The sequence below is a fragment of the Astatotilapia calliptera genome, chromosome 3 (genome assembly GCF_964374335.1).
Source record: "Astatotilapia calliptera chromosome 3, fAstCal68.1, whole genome shotgun sequence".
Taxonomy (NCBI): Eukaryota; Metazoa; Chordata; class Actinopteri; order Cichliformes; family Cichlidae; genus Astatotilapia; species Astatotilapia calliptera.
Genome location: NC_137424.1, coordinates 59,629,806 through 59,647,235, shown reverse-complemented (window position 1 = coordinate 59,647,235; position 17,430 = coordinate 59,629,806). Strand labels below are relative to the sequence as shown.

General features: G+C 42.4%; 2 long non-coding RNA genes across 2 annotated transcripts; both read left to right on the top strand.

Moving 5' to 3' along the window:
• The first annotated feature begins 5,150 nt into the window (after window positions 1–5,150).
• On the top strand, window positions 5,151–11,363 carry LOC145421881 (uncharacterized). The gene is made up of 2 exons (XR_013903258.1): window positions 5,151–5,900; window positions 6,335–11,363. It is a non-coding gene; the product is annotated as an uncharacterized LOC145421881 (long non-coding RNA).
• A 3,711-nt stretch (window positions 11,364–15,074) lies between these two features.
• Window positions 15,075–16,408, top strand: LOC145421884 (uncharacterized). Its single transcript, XR_013903263.1, has 2 exons — window positions 15,075–15,270; window positions 15,386–16,408. It is a non-coding gene; the product is annotated as an uncharacterized LOC145421884 (long non-coding RNA).
• The last annotated feature ends 1,022 nt before the right edge of the window (window positions 16,409–17,430 follow it).

Below are 17,430 nucleotides of genomic sequence, written 5' to 3'. Positions count from 1 at the left end.
ACAAATAAAGAACCTTGAACACGCTGCTGTCTGCATTACACTGAGTGATAAATTCACCTACTCTGTGAACATAAAGCAGAAACAAGAAGAAACTTCAACATATTATCCTGTCACAGAGGAAGCTCTCTGTCAAACCTTATTCCTGCTTCAGACTGTGGTGGCAGAGCTGTAGCAGCTACACTCTTCGATCAGAGCTTCATGTTGTCTCTGATTACAGTAACAGGTCCAATGCGAGGGAGTGAAAGCCCAGATTATGTGTGTGTGCTTTGTTATGTATGGATGGATGGATGGATAGATAGATTACCAACTCACAGGAACATATCAAATACCACGTGATGATGATTATCTCCCATTTGTCTTGCAGATATATCTTAGCCTATATTTCATGTAGGTCTGGATCTTTAATGGATGTTTATGCCTGCATGTGTAGAGGATTGAAGTATTTAGCAAAGAAAACACAAAGTGACCATATAAGAGGGTTAAATTATTGTCAGTATGACTAAAATCTTATGTGCAAACTGACAGGTGTTTCTTACAATGTCAAAAATTGTATATATTTCACGTAATATGTCTTTTATTTCTTCTATTTTTAACATTTGGGAAAACTTAAGTCTGAAATCCAAATGAAACATATTTTAATAGTGTTTGTGTCCCACACTTTGGCTGGATCACTGGCGGCTGATCAAGGTCAGTTTTCAGTCACACACATATTTATTTTACAGCTCCAACATATTGACACTGTTCCTGCAGTCCTCTGTAGGTGGCTATGGTAGCACTAAGACAACACTGCCACCTAGAGGTCAAACTGAAACATTTTTGTTTCTTCTTCTGCAAAGTTTGTAAGATTCAAAAGAAGATTAAAAAAAGTAACGTTTGTTTTGTAAGATGAACAATGTTACTGAGGAAGAAAAGTAGGAAAAAACAGCAGCTGGTGATAAACTGGACTCACTCAGACTGACACAAGTGCAAAAATATAAACAGAATTTTATAGTTTCTACTTGTGGCCACTTTATTAGGTATAAGATGCTTGATACATGTTCGGCGCCTTTTTTGTCACCTGAAACTTTGGAGGCTGTGCGCCCCAGGGCAGCTGTGGCTACAATGTAGCTTGCCATCGCCAGTGTGTGAATGTGTGTGTGAATGGGTGAATGACTGAATGTAGTGTAAAGCGCTTTGGGGTCCTATGGACTAGAAAAGCGCTATACAAATGCAGGCCATTTACCATAATAATTGGATTCAGCCTGCCGAGGCCTGGAGTTGTTCTAGTTGTTTCCTGGTCTAGTTGTTTGTCTCTCTGTGTCAGCCCTGTGAAGGTCCAGGATGTACCATGTCTCTCACTCTGTGACAGGAAATAATCCAATACTTTGATCTGCAGGGCTGTCACTTCAGTTTAACCCAAAACTAATTCTATGGATGTGAAGGAAGGTAACAACATGTTACCTGGCCAGTAAAACATGTCAAAAATTATCTTTCACCATCAGATCCTGAGTCGTCTATGTGCTAATGAAGATGATATTATTATGTTCTGTGAAGGCTGTTCGAGGCAACAGGTAGGCCTACAGGACAAAGTCAACGTTACGATTCACACTAGAGTTTTAGCTACTGATCATTTTATTTATCATTAATTCTATTCACCTTCAGCTTTAGCTTTCAGGCCCATCCACCAAGCTGCTGCTGACTTCCCCTATATGCACTGAGCATTTATTTTCCACTCACCATTTTCACTTTTTCATTCTGCAGATGTTTACATATCTCAACTATGCTAGATAGTCTCTATTTTCTCTTCCACTGTTTGTGTTTGTTTCTTTACACCACCTCAAAGATTCGTGCAAGATTGCTTCTCCTCCCTGGGCCTGGTTCCGCCATAGATTTATGAAGGGAGTTTGTCCTCCCCACTGCTTGCAGGTGCTTGCTTGTATATAAATAAACTTTCAATGTGGGATTTTTTTTTATTCATGGTCATAACAACAATAACCAGTCACATCAAGAAAGTTTAGTTTGGACTTCATGACTTTTGTTCTGCACAACAGCAAAGCTGTATTCCAGTATTTACATAATCAAGTATTTATATTTCCATTTCATGGATCAGGAAGATGTGCAAAATTTGTGATATCTCAGTTGCTTTCTCTTTCTCCTCTCTTGCTTAGCAGAAGTGCTTTAAATCACAATGTTTACTCACGCCCTCCTTCCCCCCTCCCATGTTCACAAAAAACTTCTCTGTTTGGTTCAGACTGCAGACAGTTTTCTCTCCAGAGATAAATTCTCTTAAAGTCAGGTTTTTGGGTGTGATTTTCAGAGATGGGCAGTAACGCGTTACAAGTGTGCTGCTACTGTGCTGCGTTACTGCGTTACTAAAACTGTGATTTTTTTTGCGAGAGTGTCTCATGACAATGTCGTAAGCGTTTGTGGCAACAGCTGGATAATATATCGAATGGTTAGAGAGTATGAGCGTGCAGCTTCTAAAGCATGGAAGTACTGACCTTACTTTGAGTTTGATTCCGTAAAAAGTGACAAAAACATTAGGTTCCGTTGTTCACTGCATGGGAAGAAAACTTCTTTTTACAGCAAAAAAAAAAACACCCTAACTTCCGAGCAAACACCGAGTGCGCTGCTAAAGAATGGGAAATTCACAGACAAACTCGCGAATTCTTCCACTGACATGCGGCACACCTGCACCAGGGTAAACATCCGCCTGCTATACAGGTGAAAATAGAGTAACAGGACACTTGCATTTATTTGAAAGACTGAGTGTAAACACCAAACAATATTACATTTTTTGTGCTGGAATGTGCAGAAAATAGGTTTAAATGTTAAAAAAAAATTCTTCCAGTCAGAGAATGTTGCATATAATTTAATTTTTGCTTGATGCATAAAGTTAAAAGATTAAAACTAATAAAACAAGTTTTAAAAAGAGACTTTTCCATTTGATTACATTTTGTATGATGGATTATGCAGAAAAAGTAGAATTGGGCTGAGAGATCTATCGCTTTATCACCTCTTCAGGTTGTAAATCGTGTTTTTAAAAAGTAACTAAGTAATTAATTACTTTTGAAAAGAAGTAATCAGTTAAGTAACGGGATTACTTTTGGGGGAAGTAATCAGTAATTAGTTACTGATTACTTTTTTCAAGTAACTCAACCAACACTGGTGATTTTCCAATCTGCAGGTGAGTGAAGAAGATTTTCAGCTCAGGCTACAAATCTGCAATCTGCTCTGTTAGTATTTAGTAAAACATAACTGCAAAAATTCATTGTGTGAATAAGAAGGGAAATTAAATGCATTTGAATCTAAATCACCGTTTAGGCCTGTCCCTGTCAGACAGCAGAGAAATACTGAGTCGCCATGATGGTTTTGTGGTTGGAAGCTGTGCAGCAGATTGCAACACTTCCTGCACTCTGGATACAAAAGAGAACCAGCTTCCTCGGTCATGTCTCTTCAGTGTTTCCCACAATCCTTTCTCAGAGATGTTTCAGAGTTGAGGCTAAATGACTCTGAAGTCTTCAAGACGTCAACAAAATTCATCAGCTATATTTTTTATAATCAGTCTCTTCTTTAAATAGTAAATGATAAATGGCCTGTATTTGTACCCCAAAGCGCTTTACACTACATTCAGTCATCCACCCATTCACACACACATTCACACACTAGTGATGGGAAACTACATTGTAGCCACAGCTGCCCTGAGGCGCACTGACAGAGACGAGGCTGCCGGACACTGGCGCCACCGGGCCCTCTGACCACCACCAACTCAAAAACAGAGTTAAAGTAACAGAGTCTCCCTCTTTTGCTGTTTTGTAATGCTACTCTCAACCCATACTCTTTATAACACATGTCCACTTAGATTAATATCATACAACTGCAGTCAAAGTTTCTTCCTCTACGACAGCAGAATTCCTCCTCCTCTTTCCTCCACCCACAGACAAAGCTGTTGATGAAACCTCTCTGTTCAGTTCAGACTACAGTCATGCCACGAACTCTCCATTTGTCATGGATGGATTCTCTTGAAGTCCTCTTGTTTTTGTTTGGGATTTGTTTCATGTGAGTGAAACTGAGCATCTAATGTGTTTCATGTTTGTTTGTGTAAGAGCAGCTTACTTTTTCTATGGCAGTGGTTCTCAAACTTTTCACAATGAGTGCCACCTCATAAAATATATGGCTCTTGAAGTAACACCCTTATGACCGACATTAAAGTACAGTAGTATAGGCCTATTTAACACCACATACAGTTTACACGAGACAATTTTATTTCTTATATGAATGTTATTTATTTTAACTGTCATAAGCAGGAGGTGACAACCGATGATAATAACAACTGTACTGCATTAAAACGTTCACAGCAGGTGGAATATCCAATCTTTAAGTGATGACGTGTGAATCCTGCTTCCGGATCCAAACTATTTGCATTTATTAAGGCTGTTGTGTTTTTAACATGTTTTAGTGTTTGTATTTTGTTCTATTTAACCTGAACAAGCCCCTGAAAAAATGATCACCAGTGCTGGGTATCATCACTGATTTCTAGAATCGATTCAATTCGATTTGGGGAAATTTGCAAGACACTTGCAAGACTTTATCAAAGGTGTGAACATCACAGCAGATGCCTTTGTGTCAAAGTAACTGAGGATAAAATGCAGAAAAAACATGAAGGCAATTTTCCTGGCCTGGGATTTTATAGCAGATGACCTCAAAATATTCTGCAGTAGATCAAAAATGAAAGAAAACCATGAATCAACATATGAACACTACCTGATCTGCTGAAGTGAGGCAGAGTAACGTTAGAGGTTTTATTAGAGACACAACTAAGTGTTTTGCAATCATTTTAAAAAGTTTAAATTTGTCCAGTAGCTTATTCAGCAGCAGAAATGAGGTTTTCTTTTCAGATGTAAGTAAAAGGAAAAAAAACAGCGTCCGACAGCGCTGTAAACAACAGTAGACTTGTGGGGCAAGCAAACAATGCAGAAAACAGAGATTTTTAGATTGGAAACTGTTCTTAAAGTACACTGAGAGAGAGAGAGCTGTGCATCAAGTGTGATTGTATTGTGCTGGAAGTGAAACAGCAATAGTAAGAGGAAATTCATGACAATGTTTATGTGAAGCGTAGTTTGGATCTTCTTTTGCTGCTGGTTCAGTCAATTTTGTTTGGAGAGAGATAAAACCTGCAACTTCAAAATCAGCACAAAAAGGACGTATACACAAAGCGCGGACCCGCCGAAACATCAGAATCAGTGAGGTGTCGGCTTTCAGCCCCGACCGTGTCCGTGTCCATGCAGTCGGGTGTAAAAGGCGACATCTCACTGACTGCTGCCGGCTGTACACATCAACACCAAAAACAACAACAGCACAAGCAGCGCACAGGTTTTAAGCCAGTGAGGCATGATTGTAGATGCAGTGAAGGTGAGTCCATCTCACCTGCAGCAGCATCGCAGACCACGGCCACAATAATAAAGCATTTTTTATTTAATTTATTTAATTTTATTTAAAGGTATAAAAGGTATAAAACAAGGTGTAAAACAAAAACAGTCAAAAGTTAACAAAATGCAATTTTAAAAAGATGTTTTTAGCTGTTTTTTAAAAGTAATCACTGAGTCTGCATGTTACGACTGTGACCGTAATTGTGTGTGGATTTGAGTGTCCAGGTGCTCCTCCGGGATTGGTGCATCCAGGGTGGATGGCTCACACCGATTGGCTGAGGACTGGGAGACAGCGGATAAGAAGAGCCCGCCAGGGACTGCCCAGTCATTCATCCTCGGCCCAACCCAGCCGGCAGACCGGTCACTGTATCGACGTATTATGTAATGTAAGAGCATGTAGGGGTGGACCGCCTTTTTGGTTGATCAGTTTTCTCCTGTTTTTGTTAGGTAGGGAGGAAAGTGATTGTCGTTTTGTTTAGTTCCTTTGAGTAGGTAAGTTTCGTTTATTCCTGAGATAGGCTACTTTTGTTTGTTGTTTTGGCCTTGGGTTCACCCTGAAGCTATGATATGCTCCCTTCCTTTGTTTAACCGCACCTATTGTAAATAAATCACTGTCACAAAATAGTAAGTGTGTGACGTGCTGCTTGGGGTTGGACGGGGATGGATCACCCTTTATGTTGTGGTCTGGCCGCGCCTAGACGGGCCATAACATAATTGGGGGCTCGTTCCGTTTCTTTTCTCGCTTGTTGGTTTGTGGGGTTGGCGTGTTTTTTTCTGGTTGGCGGTTTTGTTTTTTGTGTGGGGGTGTGTGTGTGTGAGTATGGAGTTTTCGCTGGACGGTTTTGTGAGAGCACCTTCATGGGAAAAAATTGACAAGTGTAAGAAAGCGGACCTGCTCATTGTGGCTAACTCTTACGATGTGGAAGTGTCTTACAGTGCTCGCAAGGCAGAGTTGAAGGATGCCCTGGCTGAAAAGCTAGTGGAAAAAGGTGTGCTTCTACCACGGGGAGATGATGCGGAAAACCAGCCAGTGACAGGCACAGATGACACTGCATTTGAAGCGGCTGCTGACGCAGTTGATGCGTCTGCTGCTGGGACGGAGGCTGATCGGGTTTTTGAATCCGGTGAAGGTACGTCCACTGAGGATCTGCGCCTCACGCTCCGCATAAAGGAGGTGGAGACCCGCAACAGGCAGCTGGAAGTGCAGGCTATGCATCTCCGTATCAGGGCTCTTGAGCTTGAAAAGGGCTCAGCGGGTGTTTCCCCAACGTTATCAAGCACAAGTGCTTCTTCTGCTGGTTTTGACATAAGTAAACACATCAAGTTGGTTCCCCCGTTTCGCGAGTCTGAGGTGGACTCCTATTTTAGTGCATTTGAGCGCATAGCTGCTGCTTTGAAGTGGCCGAAAGAGTTTTGGTCCCTCCTACTCCAATGTAAGCTTGTGGGGAAAGCCCAAGAGGTGTGTTCAAGCCTGTCTATGGAGCAGAGTTTAGACTATGAAACTCTTAAGAAAACTGTGCTGCAGGCGTATGAACTTGTCCCTGAAGCATATCGCCAGAAATTCAGGATTCTTAATAAAGCTGCTAACCAGACTTTTGTTGAGTTTGCGCGAGAAAAGAATGTGTTGTTTGAGAAATGGTGTTGTTCATGTAAAGTTAAAACCGTGGAAGAGTTGAAAACTCTTATTTTGCTGGAGGAGTTTAAAAAGTGTCTGCCGGAACGCATCGTGACTTATTTAAACGAACAAAAGGTGTCGTCTCTCACTAACGCGGCTCTCCTGGCTGACGAGTTTGTTTTAACACACAAAAGTGTGTTCCGTGCACAGAATTCGTTTCAGGAAAATTTATCTGAACGAAAATGGTCACCAAGTGCAGTGCGTAAAAACGTACCACAGTTTAGTGCTAAATCAAACGGTCGGGAATGTTTTTATTGTCACGATTCAGGGCATTTGATTGCTGCGTGTCCAGTATTAAAAAGAAAAGAAGCGAGGGGCACTAAATTTCCCGCAGGCGTGGGTTTGATTAAAACCGCTTGCTCGCCAAAAGTGCACGTGGAGGCTGAACAAAACCCGAAAACTGACGTTGATCCGCAGTTTCTACCATTTGTGTCATGTGGCTTTGTTTCGTTGACAGGTGAAGAACATGATAAAGTGCCAGTCACGATTCTTAGAGATACGGGTGCGTACCACTCGTTTCTACTAGAGTCTGTGCTGCCTTTGTCTGAAAAAACATCCTGTGGTTCCGACATACTAGTATGGGGAATAAAAATGAGCGTCACCAAAGCCCCTCTGCATATGGTGCACCTGCACTCGCCGTTAGTGTCGGGCTACGTTAAAGTCGCCGTGCGCCAGCGATTACCAATCGAAGGAGTTTCCTTCATTCTTGGTAATGATCTAGCTGGTGGGCATGTTTTTCCCCCGCCAGAAGTTGTTGATATTCCTGCCCTTGCTGCTGACTCAAGCTCCACTGCTTCAGAGGTGTTTCCTGCGTGTGCAATTACTCGTGCTCAGGCTCGTAAAATGGGTGAGATTGTGGATTTGTCGGGGTCGTTTATGGCTACGCTTGATGAAGACGACTCTTTCGTGTCACCCATTGATTCTGTGAAACTCTCCACATGTGACGTCCCTGAAATGATACCTGAGGACATTAATCAGAGCTTGAATATTACCAGAGAGCTGTTGATCAAAGCACAGCAGGGTGATCCTTCACTGGTGCCTTGTTTTTCCTCTGTTGTGGACAGAGAGGGATCTAAAGCTCCCGTAAAATATTTCATTGAGAATGGTGTACTGTTGCGATCTTGGTCTCCTGATTCAACTGATTTGCATCGGGTAAACCAGGTTTTGGTGCCAAAGGAATATAGACCCCAGATTCTCAGTCTCGCGCATGATGCCTGCTTAGCTGGACATCTTGGGGTCAAAAAGACGTATCATCGTGTATTACGTAACTTCTTTTGGCCTGGTTTAAAATCAGATGTGGTGAAATATTGTCGTTCGTGTCATACATGCCAAGTGGTGGGAAAGCCAAATAAACCGATTCCGCCAGCGCCTCTTCACCCGATTCCAGCGCTGGGTGAGCCGTTTGAGAGAGTTCTATTGGACTGTGTGGGCCCGTTGCCAAGAACAAAATCAGGCCACCAGTACATGTTAACGGTAATGTGCGCTGCCACTCGTTTTCCGGAGGCAATTCCATTACGTACCTTAAAGGCAAAGAACGTTGTGAAAGCCCTCACGAAGTTCTTTTCGACTTTTGGGTTACCCAGGGTTGTTCAAACTGATCAGGGAACAAACTTTATGTCAAAAGTGTTTGCCCAGGTTTTAAAGGAGTTAAAAGTTAAACATCAAACGTCCAGCCCTTATCACCCAGAGAGTCAAGGTGCACTGGAACGATTTCATCAAACCCTAAAGACCATGTTGCGCAAATACTGCCTTGAATCAGGTAAAGACTGGGATGAGGGACTTCCGCTTTTGCTTTTTGCTGTTAGAGAAACCACCCAGGAATCCCTTGGATTTAGTCCGGCTGACCTGGTTTTTGGACACACTGTACGCGGTCCCCTGCGACTGCTTAAAGAAAAGTGGTTATCTGAGTCGCAGCGAGCCGAGCATAACGTGTTAGATTATGTTTGCAGTTTTAGAGAGCGTCTTTTCCGGGCATGTCAGTTGGCCCGTGACAATTTGGAGCAAACACAAGGCAACATGAAAGCCCGGTATGACAAAAAGACAGTGGTCCGACATTTCGCTCCTGGTGAAAAGGTTCTAGTGTTGCTTCCTTTAGTTGGGTCTAGCCTCCATGCGCGGTTTTCTGGTCCCTATGAGGTGGACAAAAGGATAAGTGACACTAGCTATGCAGTAAAAACCCCTGATCGAAAGAGAAAACTGAGGGTTTGCCACGTTAACATGCTTAAACGCTATGTTTCTAGAGAGGACGTGGCAGCTGACAAAACTACACCCATAACGCCTGTCTCTGTGTGTTCGGCACCCCCATTGTATGTTTTGCAAGATGATGACTTGACTGACAAGAGCAGTTGTATGCCGTTGGCCCGTTTGCGAAACTCAGAAGCGTTAGAAAACTTAGACTCTTTCCTGTCGCATCTGTCAGATTCCGCCCGCAAAGATATCCTTGATCTGATTGAAGCTAATTTGCTGCTTTTCTCTGACCATCCGCGGCAGACGTCTGTGCTCTTTCATGATATCGTTGTGGAAGTTGATAAGCCAATAAAGCAACATGCTTATCGAGTAAATCCAACCAAGCGGAATTTAATGCAACAGGAAGTCGAATACCTGGTTAAACATGGGTTAGCTGAGCCCAGTAACAGTGCGTGGAGTTCACCCTGTATTTTGGTGCCTAAACCAGATGACACCCCACGTTTCTGTACCGATTTCAGAAAGGTTAATGCTGTCACAAAACCGGATTCTTTCCCTCTCCCCAGAATGGAGGACTGCATTGATCGTGTCGGCTCAGCTACATACGTCACTAAATTAGACCTGTTAAAAGGATATTGGCAAGTCCCGTTAACCCCCAGAGCTTCTGAAGTCTCCGCGTTTGTAACTCCAGATCATTTCCTCCAATACACGGTAATGCCCTTTGGGTTGCGAAACGCACCCGCAACATTTCAACGTCTAATGCAGAAGGTATTGTTTGGAGTGAGAAACTGTGAGGCATACTTGGATGACATTGTCATTTATTCTCCAACATGGTCAGAACATCTGGAAACGCTCTCTGAGGTGTTCAGACGTTTTTGTGAATCTTCTCTCACACTAAACCTCTCTAAGTGTGAGTTTGGTAAAGCCACCATTACTTATTTAGGGAAACAGGTCGGACAGGGGCAAGTGCGCCCTGTTGCTGCGAAAGTACAGGCCATTGTTGATTTTCCTGTCCCGCAGACAAAAAGAGCACTGCGTCATTTTTTAGGAATGGCCGGTTTTTATCGAGGGTTTTGCAGAAATTTTTCTGATGTGGTTAGTCCCCTAACTGATCTTGTTAGCCCCTTAAAACCTTTTATTTGGTCTCCAGCATGTCAGGTGGCATTCGAATCTGCCAAAGCATTGTTGTGCAGTGCACCAGTGCTAGCTGCGCCGAATTTTGAGCGCCCTTTTAAACTAGACGTTGACGCCAGCTCGTGTGGCGCAGGCGCTGTTCTGTTACAGGAAGATGATCACGGCGTAGATCATCCCGTCTGCTACTTTTCAAGAAAGTTTAACAGACACCAGACCCATTATAGCACCATTGAAAAAGAGGCCCTTGCCTTACTCCTTGCGTTACAGCATTTTGAGGTCTATGCTGGGTCAAGTGTGCTGCCTGTGCAGGTGTTTACCGATCACAACCCACTGGTGTTCCTTTCCCAAATGCGCAACTCCAATCAAAGACTTATGCGCTGGTCCTTGTTATTGCAAGATTTTAACTTGGAGATCAGTTACAAGAAAGGGAAGGATAACGTATTGGCTGACACCCTGTCTAGAGCACTGTCTCCTTGAATTAAACATTTTGGGGTTAATGTTAATTCTTGGGTAAGGGGGTGTTACGACTGTGACCGTAATTGTGTGTGGATTTGAGTGTCCAGGTGCTCCTCCGGGATTGGTGCATCCAGGGTGGATGGCTCACACCGATTGGCTGAGGACTGGGAGACAGCGGATAAGAAGAGCCCGCCAGGGACTGCCCAGTCATTCATCCTCGGCCCAACCCAGCCGGCAGACCGGTCACTGTATCGACGTATTATGTAATGTAAGAGCATGTAGGGGTGGACCGCCTTTTTGGTTGATCAGTTTTCTCCTGTTTTTGTTAGGTAGGGAGGAAAGTGATTGTCGTTTTGTTTAGTTCCTTTGAGTAGGTAAGTTTCGTTTATTCCTGAGATAGGCTACTTTTGTTTGTTGTTTTGGCCTTGGGTTCACCCTGAAGCTATGATATGCTCCCTTCCTTTGTTTAACCGCACCTATTGTAAATAAATCACTGTCACAAAATAGTAAGTGTGTGACGTGCTGCTTGGGGTTGGACGGGGATGGATCACCCTTTATGTTGTGGTCTGGCCGCGCCTAGACGGGCCATAACACTGCAGATCTTAAGTTCTGAGGAAGAGAGTTCCACAGTATGGCGGCCACAGTAGCAAAAGCTCTATCACCCTTGGTTTTCAGTCTTGTATACTGAATAACAAGTAGGCCCTGATCACAAGACCTCAGGGACCTACTAGGGGCATAGGGCTGTAAAAGTTCAATGATGTACGCTGGTGCTTGTTCTTGAAGAGCTTTAAATGTCAGAACCAGAATCTTAAAATGGACTCTGAATTCAACGGGGAGCAAGTGCAGCTGTATAAGCAATGGTGTTACATGAGAGTATTTCAATGTTTTTGTCAGAAGCCTTGCTGCAGCATTTTGGACAATCTGCAGACGCTCCAGGGAGTTTTTGTTTAGACATGTAAATGGTAAATGGCCTGCATTTGTATAGCTCTTTTCTAGTCCATAGGACCCCAAAGCGCTTTACACTACATTCAGTCATTCACCCATTCACACACACATTCACACACTGGCGATAGCAAGCTACATTGTAGCCACAGCTGCCCTGGGGCGCACTGACAGAGGCGAGGCTGCCGGACACAGGCGCCACCGGTAGGCAAACATGGGGTTAGTATCTTGCCCAAGGATATTTGGCATGCAGCCAGGGTGCAGCCTGGGATCGAACCACCGACCTTCTGATTAGTGGCTGACCTGCTCTGCCACCTGAGCTACAGCCACCCGCTGTAATTCACTGTTTACAGTGAATTACAGTAGTCCAATCGTGATGAAATGAATGCATGAATAACAATCTCCAGTTCAGTATGAGATAGTATGGGGCTCAATTTAGAAATGTTTCTTAAATGATAGAAGCAGGACCGAACCAGAGATTTGACGTAGACATCCAGGGTAAGAGCAGAATCAAAGGTTACCCCTAGGTTCCTGATAGATGATTTCACAAATGTTGAAAGAGGACCAAGAGCATTCATTATGTTAGGTACATGTCTGTCTGGAGCACATACAAGCACATACACATTTAGAATCTGCAGCTTAGAAACATCTTCAGGTTTAAAAGATATATATAGCTGGATGTTGTCTGCATAGCAGTAGTAGCAAATGTCCTCAAAGGGGCTCAAAATATGCTGGAGAGGAAGTAGATATATTAAAAACAATAAGGGCCCCAGCACAGAACCTTGTGGCACACCATAGGACAGGGACATGGAAGATGACCTAGAAACCGCCACAGAAAAGTATCGTTCATAGAGATATGAGGAGAACCACTCTAAGGCAGACCCAGATACACCAACCCAGTATTTCAGCCATTCAAGCAAAATATAATGGTCAATGGTGTCAAAGGCTGACGTGAGGTCCAACATTAGGAGTACAGAACACTTTACTGCATCGTTTTGCATCAGAATGTCATTGGAAACTCTAAGAAGGGCTGTTTCAGTAGAATGAGCTCTACGAAAGCCAGACTGAAATAGATATTATGTTTGTCTAAAACTGATGTAAGCTGCTTAGCCACAACCTTCTCTAATATCTTAGCAATTAACGGTATTTTTGAGATTGGTCTGTAATTACTAGTGAGAGATGGGTCCAGCATAGGCTTTTTTAACAGGGGGTGTATAACAGCAGTTTTAAAATAAGCAGGGACTTTACCAGATCCCAGTGAGGTGTTAACTATGGTGAGCACACAGGGACCAATAGAGTGGAAGACATTTTTGAATAACGATGCGGGTAAAATGTCGAGTGAACAGGAGGATGCTTTTGTTGCATTAACTATTTTTTCTGATAGTGAGACGGGTAAAAAGCTTTCTAAAACGACAGGCCGAGCTGGCGTAGGAACTGACAATGCAGATGCTGATGGGGACAATTGTTTCCTTACATTACTCCTCCTAATCATGTCCTGGGTTTTAAGTAATTAATAATAGAAAAGGAAAAAAAATCACAAAAAACACTTAAGGTCATGAAAATTAATTGCGATTTAGCAATTCAATGAGGATTCCACCTTATTTATTGAAAAGTATTGGTATCAGTATCGACGATACTGGCCCGTATTTACTTGGTATCAGATCGATACCAATTTATGTATTATCACACACCACTAGAGCTAGCTGCTGGCATTACAGTTTTTTACAGATGCTAGGACACATTTCTCAATACTTAGGTCACTTTTGCAAAACTCCTCACACAGTGAGCACAACAGAAGTCTATGTGGGCTAAACTGAGGATCAGTTATCATTGTTTTGGCACAAAATGCATTCAATGACTACATCTCTCAAATTTCATGAAGTATTTTCTCACTCAGACACAATGTAGCATAGAAAAGATGGTCTCTCAAACTGATGGTTCACAATCCTTTTATTAAACAGCCGTGTATGTGAACACACCGTAAGAGCTACAACATACAGAATAAAAGACTATTAGTAAATCAAACAGTGTGTTACCTTTAACCTTTTGACTTATTCATTAATCACAAATTAATTCTCCTTACCTTACATAACAAATAACACTAAAACTTGTAAATTATTGCATATAACAGGGAAATCGTTACATCGCTGCCTAAACATGACGAGGTACGTTAGCACCCTCTAGTGGGTGAAAACTTAGCCTTTATGCTTAGTAGCGGTCAGCAGCCATATGCTCCGTAAAACAACAAAATACATATCTACAGGTCAAACCTTGTTACAAACCTTGTTCCCTCATTAACCAGGTGCTAAGAAACTGCTTTCAACTCAGTGTTGCACCTTAATAGCCGTTCTTTTTTCCCATTCCCGTCCATTAACCATAGAGCACACCTTCTCTCTGTGCATTAAAACTCGCGCTTCCGCCATATGGTTTACGCCACTTGATTTACGGCACCTTGTCGCTCTGTGACTTTCAAAATAAAAGCATTCACCCCAACAATATAATAGCCACTCATAAGTTTACAAAACACTTTACCAAATATTAATGAGGTCATTTACACACAACAACTGCCAAAAATCTTTGTACGTACAGGACATTTTGCATCTACTTACATACTGTTTTCAAAACTGTTAAACTTATGGTCAAAACAATAACATACTGAATAACTGAAATACTGAATAAGACAGCAAAATTCAACAGCAATATTTTATTGAAACATATTTTAAATCTAAAAATGCAGTTTAACCAGCCACAGCTGATTCTCATTGTAGATGAACATCTACACAGGTGTTACTCCTTCAATTTCATTACAAAAGGCGACAACTGTTGAATAGGTTTGTTTTGTGATGTAAACATGGACCCAGCCAGAAATGGAGAAGTGGCTGAAAGAGGAAGAAGAGTGGCTGGGAGGGGGCGAGGAATACGTATGCGTGGTGGAAGAAGAATAAGTGGAAGATCAAGAGCTGTAGTCTCAGATGAGATCAGAGCTACTGTAATTGATCATGTAGTAAATCATGGTCACTCAATGAGAGAGGCTGGTCAGAGAGTGCACCCAATCTGCAACGCTCTACAGTGGCATCTATTGTTAGACTTTTCCGGCAAACCAACAGGTAACTTGTATTCTGCAGGGGCATTTGCATATTTCAGATGTAAATAAGCTTTTGTGTAATTGTTGTTGCATTTCTGCTTAGGACTCAACGGTTACCTCACACAGGAGGGAGAAGATGGATGTTCACTAATGTGCAGGAAACTGCCATTGTTGATATGGTCATCAGAAACAATGGGATAAAACCCACTGAAATTAGACACAGAGTCTTGGCAGACAACGTTACTTTCACAAATATTCACAGTGTAAGCATAACAACAATTTCTAGAGTCCTGAAAAAACATCAGGTCAGGATGAAACAGTTGTACACTGTGCCTTTTGAGAGGAACTCTGAACATGTCAAGCAACTCAGGAACCAGTATGTCCAGGTAAGATCACAATAAAATACAGATCTGTTTTTGAACAAAACCAAACACACACAAAGACAATTTTTTACACATTTATTACTGTAACAGTTTATGTTGCCTTTTGGATTTATGTTAGAGAGTCATGGAGATTGAAGGCAGGCAAACGCACCACATTTTCATCTTTGTGGATGAGGCAGGTTTCAACTTGGCCAAAGCACGGCGACGAGGGAGGAATGTGATTGGGAAGAGAGCCACAGTGACTGTCCCGGGCCAGATCGGTGCCAACATCACAATGTGCGCAGCAATATCCACTGATGGACTGCTGTTACACAGACCACTAATTGGGCCATACAACACTGAACGGCTCCTTGCGTTCCTGCATGATCTCTATGGAAGGGTTGTGCTAGGTGAGGAAAGGGATGCGGAGAGAAGGAAGCAGCCAACATTTATAATTGTATGGGACAATGTGGCATTTCATCACTCCCGTGCAGTCACCGAGTGGTTTGCAGCCCATCCCAGAATGGAGTCTCTTTTCCTCCCACCTTACTCTCCTTTCCTCAACCCCATAGAGGAATTCTTTTCCTCATGGCGGTGGAAGGTTTACGACCATCATCCACATGATCAAATGTCCCTCCTGGATGCAATGAATGCTGGATGCCTGGAGATATCAGCAGAAGATTGCCAGGGATGGATCAGGCATGCCAGAAGATTCTTTCCTAGGTGTATTGGCCTAGATGACATAAGATGTGATGTGGATGAGAACCTGTGGCCAAATGGAGGAGACCGAGTAGATTAGCATTACTATTGTATGTGTATCAGTGGATGGTGTGTATACAAATTCTTGTATTTTGGGATTACTTAGTGCAAAAAAATAAAAATACATAAACAAATATTAACGAATTCTGCATGATGTCTGATTCATTCCAGTAACATATATTGAAATTATGAACAGCGATGTGTCCTTGTTTTACACAGGAAAACACTGTGTAATGCTACATGTTGTTAGTGTTTTTTAGGTCATTGTTTTGTGGGTGACAAAGTGTGTTTGTCGGCTGTCAACCTTTGCTAGTGTTCTGGAAGAATGAGTTTATTTGAGACCTGAATAAAGTGTTTTGGTAGTTGTAGTGCATTTTGAATGTGAAATGAACTGCTTTGCCAATGTTATGGGTCCCAAAGATGAAGACCACGATGACAATATGTTACCTGTAAAAGCAGGTGAAGAGCGGAGTAAGGAAGACACGATGCGTCTCTGCTTTCCTCCAGAACGTGTCTGAGTCTGATTTATTTCACACAAATAAATGCTATAAAACACTAAACATGAGCTTTCAATATACTGTTCAGCTGGTTCCTCATTCACATCAATTACCTTTACTTATTTCACAACATCAGTGAAATATACTCTTTTAACTGGTTCAGTTTCTTAAGTTCACACTTCTTTCCATAACAACTACATTCTTTTATCATATCAATAAACACATCACATTGTCTTCTGCAGTGTCTTACTGGCTAAACAGTTATATTCAATAACAGCATTGGTAAATACATTACATTTGTTCCCTCCAGTAATTTACTGGCAAAATCACTATTTAGTGCATCATGAAACACAGCTTGTTTAATTAACCCGTGAATGCCTCTGTTAGCTACACAGAGTTGCTCAGAGTGCTTGTGTTACACTAGCTAATCTACTCAGTCACTTTCAACATAACTATTAACATTCACATCTCACAGAACTGATTCGCTTGGAGCATTACAACACGTTTGCACCGAGCATAGGAGCGCACTGACTCTGCTTCACGAGCGCTCCACCTAACGAGCGGGCTCGCGGTGCGGTCGCACGGGACACGCCTCGGGTTTTCTCCCGCGTTTACATGTAATTAACTCGGGCGGACCGCCTTAACTCTCTCATTCACGTTAACGTGGGTAACCATGGTAACAATAAACAACATTTTCGGTGCGAGCACCATTTACCGACCTGTAAAAGCAGGTGAAGAGCGGAGTAAGGAAGACACGATGCGTCTCTGCTTTCCTCCAGAACGTGTCTGAGGAAGCAGCGGAAGGTGGGTTCCACTTACTGCACCCCCAAACCCCGGAGCAAGCACCAAAGTTCCGCCCTCACTGCTTTCTAACATAAAATGAATCCCTATTACATGGATTTTCTATCCTCTTAAAGAACTGAAAATA